Source organism: Nyctibius grandis, chromosome 4, assembly GCF_013368605.1.
Source record: "Nyctibius grandis isolate bNycGra1 chromosome 4, bNycGra1.pri, whole genome shotgun sequence".
NCBI classification, from domain to species: Eukaryota; Metazoa; Chordata; class Aves; order Nyctibiiformes; family Nyctibiidae; genus Nyctibius; species Nyctibius grandis.
In genome coordinates this window covers 99,935,157-99,954,268 of record NC_090661.1, presented here as the reverse complement: position 1 = coordinate 99,954,268, position 19,112 = coordinate 99,935,157, and the positions used below count along the sequence as shown (strand labels likewise).

Here is a 19,112-nt window from a genome sequence, read left to right as displayed (position 1 = left end):
AATGTTCCAAGCCAACATGTTAAGATTATAATATTTTAAGTATGTATTGATATAACAGAATATTCTCACACTGTTTGAGCAGCTAAGTAAGGTTTCAATGCACAAGAGAGAAACAATAACTTTGCTATAGCAATATGCTTCCCTCAAAAGCCAGCACATTTCTGTAGGAGTGAATATACTGGCATTTCTGTGCCACTGACCTAATAAGCTTTTCTCTTCCCAGCTCGTTTTCTGTTTCCACAGACAACATGTGAAAACATCAGGAAATTTAAAGCTCTCAAAACTGTCCCTTCACAAGCACTTGCAGTAATAATATAAGCTGGGGAATGAATGAAACTCTTCAAGTCCCCATGGAGTTGTTTGTTTAATTGGGGTGGGGTCTTGTCTATCAGTTATGAAAAATGCAAATTTTGCTTATCAAGTTCTTAAATAGATTAGCCAGTGTATGACATAATGTTGCTCTATTTATTTTAGAGTAAATTCACTCAAGTGCATAATACACTCTCAATGCTTCTGCACCAACTCAGCAATACTGACTGTTAAGAACAGTAACCGCTAATAGAGGCCAAATCTGTAATATTCAGCTGAAAGAAAAAATACTTTATTTACAGTTTTTTATTAAAATGTACAAGAATTAAAGTAGAAAATTACAAAAGCACAGAAAAAGTGCTAGCTATCACAAATCTCCACTATCATAACATGCTGTCTACTTTTTTCTTTCCCTAGAGACACACAATTCACACTTTACCATCTGCTTAATAATGAAGATAAATGTCATAAATAGGGAATAAAGTCATTATAGATTCTGCAGTAATCAGACGAGTGATAATAATAACGCATGAATTACATTGTAGAGTAACTAAGATAATTTTTCAGATTACAATGTTATTGTAATCCTTTTTACATACATTATTTCTAAAACATTTTCTCAGTGCACAAGCATTACTTAGGTTGCAAACTACAAGTGCTTTATCATATGTATAGAATTTCAAATAAACATTAAAAACATGCTAAAAATCCATTCATTAAATAAACATAGGTTAACCAAAAGATAATCTTTCTCATCCTTCTATACTATCTTTTACAATTTACATGCCATTATTAAAATTATTTTAACACTACATATCTCAAAAATTGCTCACTAGTACCACATTACTCTGATCAGCCCATAGACTTTTGTACTAGTACAGTAAAACAACTGCTTTCATGAAAGCGAGCAAGCGAGAGAATGTTTAACTTTACACTTACATTCCAGGATTAATCTGTCAGCTTTGGATTCACTGAACTTCTAGAGCTTATTTTCAAACCATTCTTTCCATCTTCACCTCACAAGATTTCACCTTATTTTCCTCCTACTTCTCCTCAGACTGACATGAAATGTAGGCTTTCTTTCAGGGACCCACCTTTATAACCTGCTGAACAACCAACTTGCCTCCACCCCAGGCAAGAAAGAAAACAAGTTATACTTCCTCCACCCAGGCCTCCCCCTGCTCCTGGGAGACTGCTATGGCTCTGCATGTCATAAATTGAGTACTAATGTTTCTCACAAAAGCAACCCCAGAGAAAATGGATTTTGGTTAAAACATATTTCACTTCCAGTGTTTCTTGGCCTATGGTTATGAGCAGTGCTTCTGGCACTACAAAAACTGTTCAGTGAAACAGTATCAGCAATACATTGAAGTTATGCACGTGTTTTCAAGGGAAAAATAATATTGGGGGGAATATCTATTCAGCATTTTGTTTTCAAGTTTGTTTATGTGTTTGTCTTTCATTTTCTCATATTACTCTTGAAAGTCCTCAGAAATACCTGCTAACAAATGTTGATGTTCCTGTTCAGGTTATGCTGAAATCATTTCCCATTTAATCATCCTGAAGGGTGGAGACATGACAAAAACCCTTTGAAATGTGATGTTGCAAGAAGTACTGGTTTATGGGTGAGCTAGTTCTTATTATTAATGCTCATTGTCCGTTCCAGCAATGCTTCCACAAACGGGTGCTCAGAAAGACAGCTGATAACAAAAGACAGTGTATTTATCATTAGTGGCAACTCCATGTGATTAACAAGTTTCAGTAAACACCAGTGATGCTTGTTGGTGCCACACAGAAAAGGAATTGTCAACTGTCGGTTTACTGCACCTCAAAGAGCTGCTAGGCAGCATTACTGACTCTGGGATGGAAAATTCATATCTGACATGAATAAGAGGCAGGATTTCATAGGGTAGCTCTATGCTGTCTGCTGGCTTTCCTGCGGTTGTTCTCTGTTCCACGAAGTCTTGGTCTACAAACACCTACCGTGAAAACATTAGGCATGGGAAGAGCTGGAATGAACAGTTGCAAGGTCAGGGACTACAGGAGCAGCCCTGACTTTTTAGCCTTTCTTTTTTTATGAAGGTGGTGATCCAGCAATCCAAGCTTCCAGCATTATTACACCACCTTAAGCCACTGTTACTGATCAAAGAAGAATTCCACAGATCAGAAATAAATTACCTGTATTCCCTGAGCTTTTTCAGGTTATAAAGTAAAGTACATATGAGTGGGTTTGGTGGTGTGTGGGTAATACAATACGTCAAATAAATCTGTGCTATACCTCTACGGGTTCAAGGTGGAACAGTCAAGATCTATAGTGAAGCTCAAAGAATAAAAGAGGTGAAAGTGGCTGTCACATCCCCTTTTCTCTGGTCTTCCCAGCCTGCTTCAGAATCCAGAAAAGCTGAAGTTCATCAAATCAAAGTTTTAGTGTGCTCTTCCTTAGAAAACAAAATGGGGCCATTGTAAAATTCATTGCCTATAGACAACAAATTATGCAATGTTTTTGTTTAGTCTCTCTGCCATGAATTTAAGAACAGGGATCCTGTGGGAGCTCAGGAAAACAGAAGCCTGGTAATATATCCTCACTTCTGCTAGCCACATTATTTCCTCATAAACAGAAACTGAACTCATATTTGGTGCTATTCCATTTCTAAAGCTAAGGCCAAAAATGCCACAAAGTAAAAGTGAAGAAGCTGCCTTGCAAAACAATTGTCTGGTACAATCTTTGGGGAAAACGACCTTCTGGTAGTTGACCATGATTTCTGACTGTATATTTTTATCAACACGTGCAAAGGAGAATCCCCCTGTTTGGCTAACCTTGTGTAAGGTTTGCAAATCCGTGCAGACAACATCACTACTGCCAGAACCATGAGTCATGTGAAATGAGAGGAGCGACACACATGCTAACAGACAGCAACCATGCTCTCTGATCTCTCAACCTAGAACAACTCCATCTGACAACACTGACATTATGTCTTTGGGTCAGTGTTCTGACCCACTCTCGTGTCTAAGTTAGGATATACTCAGGTCCTATCCCAACTATCCCAAGAAACACCTATTCACTGCAAGTTGTTCCCACCTACGCAGATGCTGCGCTTCTGCTCCCTTCCAGGATGAAGTCAAATCAGTTTGCGTAAACCACTAACTGTGAGAGCATTCCTCATCCTCTGATGCCTCGATTTATTCTCTTTGATTTTATGACAGAACTGGTGGGAGAAGATGTACTCACATTGGGCTGCTTTACTGTTATTTGCTGGAATTCCCCTGTGGTTCCTCATCCACGCTTCATGCTCGTCCAGGGAGGCTGCCTTCTCTTGATCAAAAGAGGATCTAACCCAGGAGGACTGGAAGACTCAAACTAGGGGAAAACACAGTTCATATTTAAAGATAAGCTATGTAGCGGGTTAATGAGTTAGGCATTTCAGTAAGATCCAAGTAATTTGTCATGAGCTATCAGATTTAATCCTAGTATATACAGTATTAGGTATACTTACTAACCACACACTACTCAGATACATTAGCTTCTTATATATTGAATACATGCTACCTTAGGTATTTATATAAGACAATTCAGTCTGAGCTCTTTTCACTTTATGGTATAAATACTGCCAAAATAAGACAAAATGTTTGTATGTTCCTTACTTTCACATGATTGATACTACACATAAAGCATTGCAAAGCTCTGCTGAAGCACTGAGAATACCATTACACACCAGTTATTCTCATAGGTAAGAGAAGAAAGGGGAGCTGTTCAGAATTTCACTCTTCTCTGATCTTGATGTAACTAATGTAAAATCATTCTTAGTTTCTGCATATTAGAACAACATCGTAGAGATCTGCAAGACTGACCTCTGACAGTCCTTCAGCCCTTGGTTTCTCACAAATTCCAACAGAGCAAATATCAAGATTTGGGAGGGAAAACATAATCCTATAATGAGAATTAGTAAACACATAATGATTTAAAAGTGCACAACTCGATGGGAAAGATGTTGCTTAGCAACATCAGCAGCTGGATCTGCTGTAAAATCGTGATGTTGCTTGGCAACATAAAGCTGAGCTGGCCTTTTGTGAGAGTTGTGAAATGGTATTTTGCTGCTCTTCCCCTCAAGATAACCAGAAACGGCCTATCGGGACCGCAGCACTGAATACAGGGTAGGACTGAGGATTTAAAGGACAGCGAATGAGGCAGATCTTTGATGCAGCCCAGCCATGGCTGATTTCACAGAATCACAGAATCTCACAGAATCACAGAATCACACAGAATCAACCAGGTTGGAAGAGACCTCAGGGATCATCGAGTCCAACCGTTGCCCCTACACCACCCTGTCAACTAGACCATGGCATTAAGTGCCATGTCCAGTCTTTTCTTAAACACATCCAGAGATGGTGACTCCACCACCTCCCTGGGCAGCCCATTCCAATGTCTAATAACCCTTTCTGTAAAGAAATTCTTCCTAATGTCCAACCTGAACCTCCCCTGGTGAAGCTTGAGGCTGTGTCCTCTTGTCCTATCGCTAGTTGCCTGGGAGAAGAGGCCAACTCCCACTTCACTACAACCTCCCTTCAGGTAGGTGTAGACTGCACTAAGGTCACCTCGGAGCCTCCTCTTCTCCAGGCTAAACAACCCCAGCTCCCTCAGCTGTTCCTCGTAGGACAGACCCTCCAGACCCTTCACCAGCTTGGTTGCCCTCCTCTGGACTCACTCCAACACCTCAACATCTTCCTTGAAGTGCGGGGCCCAGAACTGAACACAGTACTCAAGGTGCGGCCTCACCAGTGCCGAGTACAGAGGGACGATCACTTCCCTAGACCGGCTGGCTACACTATTCCTAATAGAGGCCAGGATGCCATTGGCCTTCTTGGCCACCTGGGCACACTGCTGGCTCATGTTTAGCTGGCTGTCGATCAGCACCCCCAGGTTTCTTTCCGCCAGGTCGCTCTCTAACCACTCTTCCCCCAGCCTGTAGCGCTGCATGGGGTTGTTGTGGCCCAAGTGTAAGACCCGGCACTTGTTCTTGTTGAACCTCATGTTGTTGGTCTCGGCCCATCTATCTAACCTGTCCAGAGCCCTCTGTAGGGCCTTCCTACCCTCCAGCAGATCGACACTCCCACCCAGCTTGGTGTCATCTGCAAATTTACTGAGGGTGCACTCAATCCCTATGTCTAGATCATCTATAAAGATATTGAACAGCACCGGCCCCAGAACTGAGCCCTGGGGAACACCGCTAGTGACCGGCCGCCAGTTGGACTTTGCCCCATTCACCACCACTCTCTGGGCTCGCCATACAGCCAGTTTTTAACCCATTTAAGAGTCCACCCATCCAAGCCCCGGGCAGCCAGTTTGTCCAGGAGGATACTGTGGGAGACAGTGTTGAATGCCTTACTGAAGTCTAGATAGACTCCATCCACAGCCCTGCCCTCATCTACTAAGCGGATCACTTTGCTCCACTTAATGTACTAGTATGAAAGAAAAGAAACAAGGGGACTCTAAGTAGCTGCTACTAAGAGACAAAAGAATTTTTTAGAAAAACAGATTAAGAAAGTTAAAAATTATTCTTCCCATTTCTGGCTGATTTTCAATCAGTTTAACAACCTGGCCTGGAAAAACCCAATCTAGCGCAAACTTCTATTTCTTCTAATGACTCCAGGGCAGCCCATCAGGGCAGTCCTGCACCACGGGTGTCAGCGCACCACGGAGGTCTCACTGTGGCACCAGAGGTGGTCAGGCTGCAAAATCACCATGGTCAGGGAGGAAGTGCAAGGGAATGATTGTGCTACGGTGTGAAACCTGGAAAAAAACATTGTGATCCAAAAGCATTTTGGCTTCCAACAGGATTCAACCTCTTCATATAGCCAAGGTACTTGGAAAAGTTTTATTCATGCTCACAGTAATGAAGTACTTAGATATGGCAGTGGTAACAGTTAAAGAAAAAGCGAAGGCCTTATTTATACACAGTACCGTTAGAAGTTATTTTAGAAAGTAGTGAGAGACATCAAGTGCCTGCAAGACTTCACCTCTCATTTTAGTCTCTGTACAGATTGTCCCTCCTCCAGATCTTTTAGTCTAAACTTTCATGGCACAAAAGATGTAGAAGAAGATGCCTACTTCTTTGGAGATAAACTGATTTGCCCAAGGTAAAAAACCCCACCAAGTTTCCTCAGCAAGTTTCACTTTGCCAGACTATGCTGGAATTTGACTTAATTTTGTTCAGAGCTCCACCAGGAGGTATCCTTCCTAAAGCAACATGGGGGTGCTAATTAATTTTATTTTACATTCCTTCCAGGAATATTTTCCCAGCTGAAAAAAAGTCTGTCATTTCAGCTTTTAACAGCACTTTCATAATACTATAATATTTCATGCAATAATAAATAAACATGATTCTGGAAATCTTAGATGTGATTGTATCGCCTAAAAGAGACCTCTAGTGTCACACTGGACACCTTAAGGTATGCTGCTTATCCCTTCACTGCCTGGCTAGAAGACGTGGGTCTCAGATAAGCTTTGTGTTTTATCTGCCAGTCTCACAAGGATGTCACAGTCACCTCAGGGTGTCTAAAGTGGTGCTTTGTGGATCTGAATAATCTTTCTCTTGTGCATTGAGCATTAAATGTTTTGAGCACATGTATATCCCACACTGATTGCAGATGTCAAAGTAATGCAGAGAACTTAGTCTTTAAAAGTGATGCCAAAAGTATTTCATAAAATATATATGATCCAAAAAATAACATCCAAGTATTGAAGCATTTCTCTTTCCAAACCACATTTATACCAGCAGTTTTTCACCAAATTCCATATGCAGCACTTAAGTCAGTGGGAAGGCTCTTCATTCAGACGAAACGCACAGCTCTGTGCAGTGGCACTGACCCTCTCTGTCCACATGCAGTATGTGGCTACAGGGAGCTGGATAAAGGCTTTGTATTTTAACTTCCTAACACCACAACCAGCTAACAGGGCTTGGGAGCTATAGGGGAGGCTGATCTACATTTCTCACCTGGTCAGTCTGTGCCTATCATTGTGCAGGACTACAAACAATTTCCTTACTGTTATTGCCTGCCTTGTATAAACAGCTGATTATGATTTCTGAAAAATATCTCACCCATACTTGTATTATGAGACATATATGACCATATATTTCAGGTCCATAGCCAACTTGGCAGAGTGCACGTGTGTTTTCACACTCTAAATGCATGCGGTCATTCACTCAAAGTGAAGGATCTCTCTTCTTAAACCTCAAAGATGGGGCAGGAAGAACACTACTCTGACTTGGCACAAAGTTTTGGAAGGAGTGGTGGGAGGTCTGAGGTGATGGGTGGATTTTCAGACCCTGCTGGCTCTCTCTCCCCAAGCTGGTCTGCCTGCTGTGGTGTCCAGTCACAGCAGTGGGGATGGTGGGACACAACTCAGAGAGACAAAAATCCATGTTATGTCAAGGCAGAAACGGAGACGTAGACAAGGTGGGGACCAGCTGGTTTAACATGTCTCTCGAGGCACGTATAAAGCATGGGAAGAATGCATCACAAGGGGAATTATTTCTTGCCTCTTTTCAAGTTCTTCGTCCTTCAAACTGTTTTTCTTGCTTTCATCTCTGTAGAGTTTACCTGTTTCTCCTGTCCATGCATTCCCTTTTTTCTCCTCCCTTTGGCCAAGAGATGCAGTGGAAATACAAGGGAGAGCAAAGAGTTGCCATAAAGTCTGGTTTTCTGAGAGCTGAGGAGAATGGCAGAGAAGAGGCAGGGTGTAAAACTGCTCAGAAGGTAAGAGATTCCTTCCTTCTTGTTATCCTTTAGCTACAGAGTCTGAACCAGCTGTCAGCAACTGTCTCTCCCTAATTGCGGGTGGCAGCAGTATTTCATCTCCTGCTTTCTTGGCCTGAGGTGTGTGTTGACATGTCAGAGTTGGCAGGTTGCAGCTGCTTTCTGGGCTTTGTGCTAACACACCCTTCATGCCCACACAAATACCACAGGAGAGGAGGACTCGTTCCTTCCAGAAAGCCTCCAACACTCAGAGACTGTCCTTGGGCTGAGGGGTGGATGCTTATTCATTTTTTGTGCTGGCCCAACACAGGTACATAATAATGTATACACACACTCACACACATATATGCACATGTATATATTACATATTATGTATATATAAATGCATATATCCTATACAGGTTATATCCTTCATCCTCAGTTAGAGATCATTTAGCCTGAAGCTGGTTTTCATAATCTCGTGATAGCTGTTTGATCACTGGGTGAGAATAAATTAGATTATAAATTCAGCTACTGAATATTTAGCAGTGAACAATATTCTCACTTTATATGTGCTGTGCTTTACCAGTGGTGAGGGCAGGCCATAAAAGTAAGTCTCTCAGGAGACTTGCACCTCAAGACAACTTGTTAATAGCCAGACCAGTGTTAGATTTCAGACTCTAGTCCAAGCAAGTATACTAGATCTTTGCAGGACTAAACCTGTCAACTGAGACACTGACCACTGAAACAATTTCATACTCAAGATAGTGCTCATAAAGCCATTAATCCTGGTTTACAAGGATGCTGAAGTTGGCTGAAAAAATGTTTACTTTGAAATGAAACTTGTTTAATTTCTTCAATCTTCTACACCTTAAAAATAGTTATATTAAGTAAGAACAACACTTATATTCATGTACTGCAAGGATATAGGTAGGATTACTTATGCAAATTCCTCACTGATTTACAAAGCAGGGTAACACTGCTGACATTTTACAAAAGCAGAAACTGAGGCACAGAGGGCTTGAGTGATTAGGCCATTAATATATTGTGCAACCCTGGGCTAAGCAGGAAACTAGGGCTAGTGCTCAGCCCTCAGAGTATCAGTACAGAATGAAAATGATTACTGATTTGATTTGGCACTGCTGTTCTGAAAGAACAGGTTATATTTTACATGGCATATGTACTGGATTAGGGATTTTCTCAAGGACTGATTTAGCCCTGCACAAAAAGACCCCATCACATTTCAAGGCTAATCAGGACTGAAATACTTCCTTAGGCTTATTTGTAAGAGCCAGCCAAGAACATTTTTATGCACAGTAACATGGAAGTGGTATCATTAAAGATATCTCAAAGAAAGAAGGAAAGGAAAACAGTGAGGCTAAAATAATTTTTACATCCTTTTTTTCGAAGGATAATAATTGGATAATAATGAGAATGCTTCCTTACTGTCATTACTGTTGTTTCATCACTGTCATAATGTTTAAAATTAATGTAATGAATGAATGTTTAAAGATGAATATGAATGTAAATTATAAAACTATTTTCCCCCTTGGTTCCTTTGATTCAACTAAGCAGGCATGCAAAACAAGACTGAGAAGTCAGCTAAAGACAGTCCCTAAAGTTTTTATGATGATCTGATGACAATGATTGTTGCCTAAACAGCATTTCCTACTCTAGATTGAAGCTCCTGATGTTTGCCTTTGTGGTAGTGGCTTTTTTAAAAGATGATCTAATGCCATGTTGGTGGGAAGTGGTCCTAGTGATCCATGGTGGTTGGTGGAGGTAAAGTTAACTAAGCTGCTCACTGTTGTTACAGATGGCACAAGTCGTCATCATTTTGACAGACATAAACCTAATCAGCTTCTCCTAAGGACAGATTTAAATTCGTATAACATATTGCCTTGTCCAGCTGGGTCTACACTATTTATATTCATGTTATCATTTTCGACTAATATAAACAATATCCAGTTTCAGAAGTTCACTCTTAATTGTGTATTTTTCCATTGGCATTTCTTCATCTTTACTGAATATGTTAGTCACAGACTTTACAGTACTTTAACTCAATCTCAGTTTTGATTTGGGGAAGGTTCCCTGGAGACCAGGCTCACAAAATAATTGTTGCTATACATAATTAGGCATTATATTTAAATTTTTAATCAGGGATTGTGATACTGAATGAAAATTTGGGAAGAAAACCTTCAGAAATCATCTGCAAATGGCTGCAATATTGGCTTCCAGAGTCTGCAAACAACCCAGTTCTTAAAGATGTGAAATTCCCCTTTCATCTCCGTAAGATTTTAACATCAAAATCTAACTATTTTTTTTTGAACATTGGCTATAGTTATTTTGGTTTGGGTCATTACAACAGATGGAGCTTGACAGATGAACAGATGAAATTTGACTTTGCAGTTGGTTTCTATTTATCTACTATTTATCTATTTGTCTGCTGTCATTGAGCTGTTCTGTTCATCCCTAAGAAAATAACAAAAGGTAAGAAAGTGAATGGAAATAAGCAACATTGCCCTAGTTCTCCTCCAGCTGCACTTGTGTTGTCTATAACCTTAGCACACTGCTATCACTGCAATCCAGTGACTGGATTCATATTTGGATGTGGACTCAAAAGTAAAAATGGTAATTCATTGGGGTGCAAAATCCCAAGAGTCAGGTCCGATATCTTACATGATGGCAGAAGACCAGGGCAATGGGAAAAGCAGCACTCAAGTTTTTTTACCTTGACAGATTTTTTTGAGATTTCATCTTTCAGATAGATAGAAATATTACATGCTTATGAAAGCCTTATGACTGTCTCTTTTGGATATTAAGATCCAAGTGCCTTTTTGTGCTGCACATCCTTGACTTGCTGGCAAAACCCCCACCTTTTCCTGTTAGAGCAGGAGCTAATATTAAAAGTAATGCCTAGGCCAATGCTATATGCAAGTTCACAGATGGCACTTTTGTCTCCCAGTTACATCAATTGTTTTTAACTCATCACAAAGCACTTTGATGTATTAGTAAACAGAAAAATATAAAACTTCTACTCTTAACATGAAATCATAACAGGATGTAGGGAACTAAGTATCAGTCACCTATACCCAAAAAGTGGATACTAACCATATTTCAAGTCAATGGAATGAGTACAAAATAAGGCCTACAATTGTTTAGTTTAAAGTTCGTGTACAACTGGAGTATATACAGTACCACCTTCTGTAATTAAAGGGCTAAAGTGAATCAAGATTGGTATCTTCTTTTATCTAGATGTGATTCTTTTTTGTTGTATGAGCAAACTCTTAAGGGTTACCTGGTGAAGTCCTGTACATCTAGAAAGGAGTAATGTTCTTCTCTGAAAAGTGTGATAGACTATAGGTTGAATCAGACCTCTGTAAACTTCAGATGTAGGAACAGAACTTGACATGGAAAGATATGAGGAGACTGCAGGATGTGTTAATGCAAAAGGCTTAAGCGCAACTTTCAAAACTCTTGAAATCTTTTTACTAAAACAAATGGTTTAATAGTGCCATGGTTCGAATATTGGTTTTGGGCTGGCAAGTCTTCATGCAGAGACTAAATATTGCATGTATGACAGTTAAGAAAAGTTACGTCTAGTTTATTAGAATGCAAGAATATCTCCATGCTCGATGCTACTGACACAAATCACCTTTTGATGTGAACAGTGCATTAAGAGTCTACCAGTGAAACTGAAAAAACCCTCCAACTTCATGTAGACCATGAATTTAAACCACCTGCCCCCTTATATCATGCAGAGATTTTCATATGTGTTCAATAAAACTGTGCAATGCTCCAAATTTGTGGGAAAACCAACTCTTTCTCATAAAGAAAGTGGTTAAGTATAATTTTCAGTTTACAGTTGGAAGTGGCATGGAAACTGTGAGTAATAGACATTGTAACAAGTAGGCATGCAGCTTATTCCAACAGATAATAATAATTACTGTAGTTTCAATTGTATCAATATGCTGTATATAATATACAGACACATACAGAAATATAAGAACAAAATCTTTATAGTCTAACCAAAAGCTTTTCTGTGAGGATGAAAAATAGGTCAACAGCCCACATTATACCAGGATAACTATCAAAAGTGAAAGACAGCAATGTATAATACATCACACACATATCCCTCTGAAGTGTTGGAGAATTCAGTCTATACCATGCTAAAACCAAAATGGAGCATATTAAAATCTAGGCATGTAAGGTCCAAAATGCAGATTTATGAAGCTGTCCTGTAAAAATTGTGATTTCGATACTCATTAACTGCTTTTTTTACTACTTGTCCTTTCCTCTCCTGCAGTAATCTTTGTGCTTCTGGCTTCAACTAGGAGTTGCTCACAATGTCAGAGTGTGTTAACATCAAAAATTGTTTGTGGTCCAGAAGATCTAGACACATCTTCTGTGCCTCTTTTGGAGGGTGAGTGAAAACCTGACATTGGACCTTAAGTGCATGGAAGTACTGCTGTTTGGCTGACACTTCACAGCATCACAGAAAATAGGGCTGAGGGTCGTATCCCTCCTCTATTTTAGTGTGTATCTCCCAAAAATAGTTATATTTTTTACAGGAGGAAGCACATTTTGGGAACGGGAGAAAATGTTCTGAAATCATATTTCCCAACGAATTCCTTTGAAAATATGTGCCATTTTGTCTAATCTGATCAATTCCTCAGTCAGATCTATTCTGCAGAAACAGCTACAGTGTTGGTTCACTAACAAAGTTTCCTGTTCTCTTTCATTGTCTCAAGGGAGATTATCTCGTGGTCCTGCTTTCTTACTCACAATTATACTGGTCCTGTTTCCTTCAAAAATATTTCTGCTGCAAATATGGCAACCATTCATATAAAAAATTTATTATGATATCTATTGCATTATGTCTTGATAGCAAGAAAAAGTGTTTACACTGTACACCCAGTCAGCTTCCCATGAATGAGCAAATCATTTTTGATTACTTATATTCAAAAAAAGCAGATTTCATCTAGGTAACAAAATAAATCATTCTTACCTTTTATTTATTTACAGTCCTGTTACAGTCCCATAAAATTCCCTGCAGCACACTACTGCTTTACACATGAAGCAAACAAACATAAACTAATCCACTTCCAAGGACTCAGAGCTGGCTGAGTCTTGGGTTTCACCAAGAACCAAGAGTGCTAGCTGGATCATATGCTTGCTCTGAAACCAGAGAAGTAAATGAGTCTGTCAAGTCCTAACTAGCATTTTATGACAAATTTAATTTGGCAAGAATATATAGTTCAGTATTTTGTCAAACTTGCTGAGGCTTGTATATTCTGTATATGTATCTTGACCAACTGATATATTTTCATAGTATCCTGCATTCAAGAGCTTCTAATGAAAACACAGAGAAACTAAATCAAACTTTGTTTCACCATGTGATTTTTAAAAGCCAGTACTTAAAAAGGATTATATTAAGAAAAATAAAAACTATAATCTGTGGTGGCTCTACTCTTACACCGGCTGTCAGCTGTGCAACTCTTTCAACCAGTAGTTGCTACAATGACTGTAGAATCAACCGAATTTAAGCTATTCATTTAGCTTTAAGCTGAGATCATAGAGGTAAGGTAAAATTTTACTCTTTTCAGACTTGTTATGGACTTAAGGGGCTTCTATAAACATTCCACTGGCATTAGAAAACTCAAAAGCTGATCAGAAAGTTTTGCACATCCTGAGTAGTGGTTCCCACCTCTCCCAGAACGAAGGCCCATCTTTCCAGAAAAAAGGTCAGTGGTCAGTATGAAAGCTTGGTTTGACTTCTCTCACTGAAAGAAGCAGCACAGCACTGATTAAAAGCTGCCCAGTGTTACAGGTCAATCGTTCTCTGATACTGCCATAAAATCATGCTCTAATACTGCCAAAAAAAGATAATGGATATAAGAGAATCTTAAAGAAAGCTTCAAGTGATAAGAAAGGAATATCCTCAATATTCTTCAAAAATACCTGCCCTCCATCCAGCTGAATGGAAGTTGCCAATGAAGACAGGGACCCTTCCACAGCCTGCAGGAGATTTCACAACCTGGACCTTCACAGAGATGTCTCTCCCTTGGCCCCCCTCCACTGCCTACTCTGGAAGCTCTCCAAAATATTGCTTCTATTTCTATTTCTATCCTGCTTGCTTTGTATCAAGCCCCACAAAATAACAAGTAAGCAATTTATAATGTAAATTATTTTTTGGTATAAGGGGAAAACAGTCTGCAGGCATACCTGTGAGTATGAAGTATAAGCATGGAACTGGGGGCATTTATTTTATTTGGGTTTTTTTTGCAGTAGGTTGTTTGACTGGCTTTGAACAGGTGTCCTTTCTAATCAGCCCCACAAACCAGTGCCTATGTGACAATTCAAGTACATCCAGTCACTGACAACTTGCTTTACTGATAAAATAACCAAGCTAAAATATAACTTAGATCAGCTTAGATCAGCTTTTTCCTAGACTAGGTTTTCCAGAGCTTGCCCTGGGATTGTCAAAATGCTTGATGAGAAAAACTAACTAGATAATTCTGGAGCATGTGTGAAGTGATGACTGATCTCCCTAAGCCAGGGTATCCAAGTTGTAGATGTACGTGCAGGTATAGATGTAGATGCAGATGCAGATGGCAAGTTACTGAAAACTAAGCCAGTGAGGACTAGATCTTCCATCCATAGGCCCATCTGACGTTTCTGGCCAACTACCAGCCCTTCTACCTGTCTACTTCCCCAAATCCCTTTAAAATAAGATTTATGGATATATGTACTAGCACCTACTTAATTAATCTCTGAATCTATAACTAAAAAGCTTTGATATGAAGGGATGGAGATTTTTGTCTTAACTCCTACACGTATAGCAGGTTTCTAACCCATCTCTTGGGCTGTGTAAAGGGGAAAAGGTCTACTCCTACTTAATTATCAGCCTGATCCTGAATAGCTGAATCACAAGAAACATATTCAAGCTAGAAGCACTCTATTTTTTGGATAAGATCAGATCTTGTAGGAAATACCAACTTTATAATACAGATAGAAACACGTCTGCCATTGTCATCCTGTGTCTGTCGATATGACTGTTAGTTTCTGCCTGAAGATAAACCTATCTTTTTTAAAGGCAGATTACTTGAAAAATAGTTTCCAAAACATAAAAAACATACCAAAACATTATGTTAATATAAACCGTGTTTGTTAAAAAGATCCAGAAATAACTGAAGTGGCTACGGTCTTACATGTTGACAACATATTTCAATATAATGTCATCAATGTTCAAAATAATAACAATCAAATTCTTGTTAATCTCAAACAAATGAAGTATTATTTTAATCTGATTAGTTCTCCTAGTGGAAAAGGCTAGAAGTGACTTCAGCTACCTGAAGATCTAGAAAAGGTTTGGATCACCAGAGGCAATATTCTACCTACAGATGTTCAGTGTTGTGTTTTACAGCCCGAAGCAAACTTCGTTATGCATGAAACAACGAAACATCGTAGGCAGTTCTCACTTAAGAACATCGTCAAACACCTGCATAATCTTTCTAGTGACTAGCCAGCTAATTTTATCTCTGAAATTCTGCATGAGAAACACACATTCTTGTCGTTACATGGCAACTTAAAATCAACAAGCAATCCTTTCTGAAACAAATCCTTAGAACTATTTCTGAAAAAAGAACAACGGTGGAAGAGAGCCATATTCAAAAACTCCAGCATTTGCAAATAGCTATTACAGTCTGTAATGTTGTAACATGTTTCTAAAACGGCTGTTTTAGGACATGCAGACTTAATGGTCAGTCTCCTGGTCTTAGAAAGACATTGACCAAATAGACATCATCCTGTAGACGACTTTATAGGTTATGTGGATTGTAAAACAAGTTATACAAGAGATCGTGAAAATATAGAACCTCAAAGGAGCCCCTGTTTTTTTTCTGGTAAGGAGAAAAGTTTCTTTTCCTTATAAGACACTCCTTTTGCCTTTTTGTAATGTCTAAAACATGATTAGTAAACTGTTTTGAGTCTAGATATTTTTAAATTTAAAGAATTAATAAAAAATTACTTACCCAATTTTCTTCTAGACTAAAATTGAAAATGTACCAGTCTGTCCCTGATTTTTATAACCTTCTGCACTCCTTCACTCCTAGCTGGTGTATGGATCCCCTTTCTCCCTGGATCACATGAAAGTGTTCTATTAATGTGAATTGGCTTATGTTTGAGAACACTATGCTGGATAGCTATGAAGTGTAAGGAATCTGACCCAGGGAGCTGTAGGGCTATGACACATCAGTTCTTCACAGGAATTCTCAGTTGCTGGATGAGAATAACACGAGGTAGGTCCTGTGTATTGGGTGCAGTCTGCTGCCATTGTTGTTAGCAGACTGTTTGCTTAAGGCAGTGAGACAAGCTCTATGATACACCAATGTAACTGGAATTTTACCCTCTGGCTTTTCACTCCAGGACTGTAACTACTAAGTATCAGGCTGTCTCTCTCACTTGACTAACTTAGTAAGCAAAGTTTGGGAAAAGGAATCGGTTTAGCATGTGACAAACGTATATAACCACAGCATGGCTAAAAGTGATAGCTGCCTTGAGAAAACCATTGCAAGTCAGCACTGCTCCACATATTTTGTGAGGAATGCTTTGCTGGAGTTCAGAATAAACATTCAAAGTCTGGGAATGCTAGTAGATTACCTGGCAGGAGGGAGAGAAGGAAAAAGCAGAAGTCTCCTGCCTCCATTCCATTCTTCATCCTTTTGCTTGAGTTCAGTCTTCTCTTGCCCACACCATCAGAAAAGAGGGAAAGCAGCTTGTCTCTTCTCACGATGGGTAAGACGGATCTTTCAGCCCACTTGTTGGAGTGTAGTGGTTGAAGTTAGAGTGTTACATCTGTGAGCCTTTCAGGAAAAAAACATGCCACTTTAGTGTAGAGTTGTCTTAACTATAAACCCCCAAAGCACGTGTCACTGGAATAGGAAACCCACACCAATCACAGCAATGACTTTTAAGTAGAGCATGTTTTCAGTTACATGGTACTTTTGGAAAATCCTCCCTTGGAATACATTATTTCAGAGAGGAAAAAATTATTTCTTTCACAATAGGTTATGAGTTACAGGCGTTTAAACACATGTAATAAAAATATATTCACATCAACACAAGATATGAAGAAATGATTGCTGTGATAGGATTAAACCTATCACAGAAGTGTTTATGTTTAAGTCAATTGTTTGCATGGTGTTGGCAATGTCTAATAGGAGATAACTTCTAGAGATTGCTATACAGAAAAGTGAATTCCTATGAATTTTCTGGGAATACAGAAATAATTGGCATATTAAAACTTCAATGTCCAAAAAATTGCCATGCAGTTATGCAAAATATGGGCACAACTCTGCAAAGCACTAATTGGCTTTTTCTTTGCAAAAATCTGACATTGTTCTGAGATTGATTTAATTCCTTTGTTCCTCCATTAGAAACGTACTGGATGGACCACCAAGGCAGCAGCCGTCTGGCTATTCTCCGCTCTGAGGCATCATTGATGTATGTATATATTTCCTGCTCCTTCTTGCAAAGATTATTTTTATTTTCCTAAACTAAATTGTTGTTTGATTATAGGGAAAAAGTGGAAGGTTTTGAGCGTCTTAGTCTCCACCAGCATGACTTCCACATGTTGTCATAGCAACCTCATGTCAATCATTCACTTAATGAAACCTTGTGAGTCATTAAAAAGAAAGAGTTCCTGGTGCCAAAGAGGGTTTGATCCTGTCGGGATTTTTTTCCTTGACATCCCACCAGATTGGGCCCCAGGTTTTTTTTCAGAGTTCTATTAATAATTGTTTCGTATTCCTCTGAAAATACCTTCTTAGACTGGCATAATGCATACTGTGATTTGATGGGCTGTAACCTAATCCACTCTGCTGAAAGAATATCTGGTGCCAGATTTTTACGTCCCACAAGATTATCTGTAAATATGGAAATAAAAGCTTCTGCAAAAACCAAGTATATGAACTTACACTTCTACATTGCTAAAACAATTTTTTTTTAAGTTAGCTGCGCTCATTAAAAGAAATTTCCCTCATCTGTGTTTGCTTGCAGAGCTGGCAGCTGAATGGCAAGTACCTCAGACATTTGGTTTCTAATGTTTTCAATTAGTTTAGGCCCCATTTCAGATCACCAGGATTATCTTCATGTCAGGAACAGCCATCACTAGGCAACAGGTCCTGTGTTGCCACGTTCTTAGGCAATGAATTTCTTACTTTATCTCTTCGTCCTGAATAGTTGTGTTTATTTTGGTGTATTCAAGGGATATGCAAAACGTTTATGCTTTAAAATCATAAGCAACACTCCTGGGCTGTGACTAAACTATCGAATTTAAAAACATGTCTTTTTCCATTAAGGCCTAGGAACATCTGCTAGCAGACTGGGGATCTTCACATCAGGAGACCAGTCTTCCAGAACTGGACAAATGATTATATTTGATAGTAAATCAGGTGGTTGTAGATCCATAGCTTATTGGCTCTAGATGACAGCAGCTGTGTGCTGGGCAGCTCCTGAGCTATCCAAGATGCACAGTCAATACCTCTGGTCATTCCCTTCTCAGCATTGTAAAAAACGCTATTATTACTCTGTATCTGATGGCAATGGAGACTGCCTATTGCTTGATGAAAGATAATATCCATATGAGCTGCTGCGTATCATGGTATATACAAAGTATGCAGTGTTAAGAATTAGAATTCATTTTGAGATCCTCTGCTAAATGCCAGAAACTTTATGTGGATTTCTGCACTCTGAGAGGAGGCAAAAGGGGGAATGATGATGTCTGTGCACAGTGAATCTCTGCTAATAAATTTGAAATATTTATTTTAAGATTTCTCTATGAAAGTCTTCTCATTTCAGTGAGAATAAGGTTTTGCATATATGCATGTATGAGAACTGAATGTACATCAGATGAAAAAATAGTCTTGGGGAGTAAAAACAATTCGAAAATCTCAATCAACTGAACACAGACCATTTTCTTAACTTACTGTTTTTGCTGTCCATGATAACAATTGGCACATATACACGATAAAAGTCAGGAAAGTAGAGATCTGATCATCTGAACTCTC

The 19,112-nt window shown here is 39.1% G+C and overlaps 1 protein-coding gene across 4 annotated transcripts in view; it reads right to left on the bottom strand.

The window, feature by feature from the left end:
• TACC2 (transforming acidic coiled-coil containing protein 2) overlaps positions 1 to 16,167 on the bottom strand; it is a 150,187-nt gene extending 134,020 nt beyond the window's left edge. For all 4 annotated transcript variants that reach the window (XM_068398076.1, XM_068398078.1, XM_068398077.1 and 1 more), the window contains exons 1-2: positions 16,077 to 16,167; positions 3,539 to 3,667 (exon numbers count right to left, since the gene is read on the bottom strand). The gene's annotated coding sequence lies outside the window, so the exon portion shown is untranslated. The remainder of the gene's footprint in view (positions 1 to 3,538; positions 3,668 to 16,076) is intronic.
• Positions 16,168 to 19,112: the final 2,945 nt, after the last annotated feature.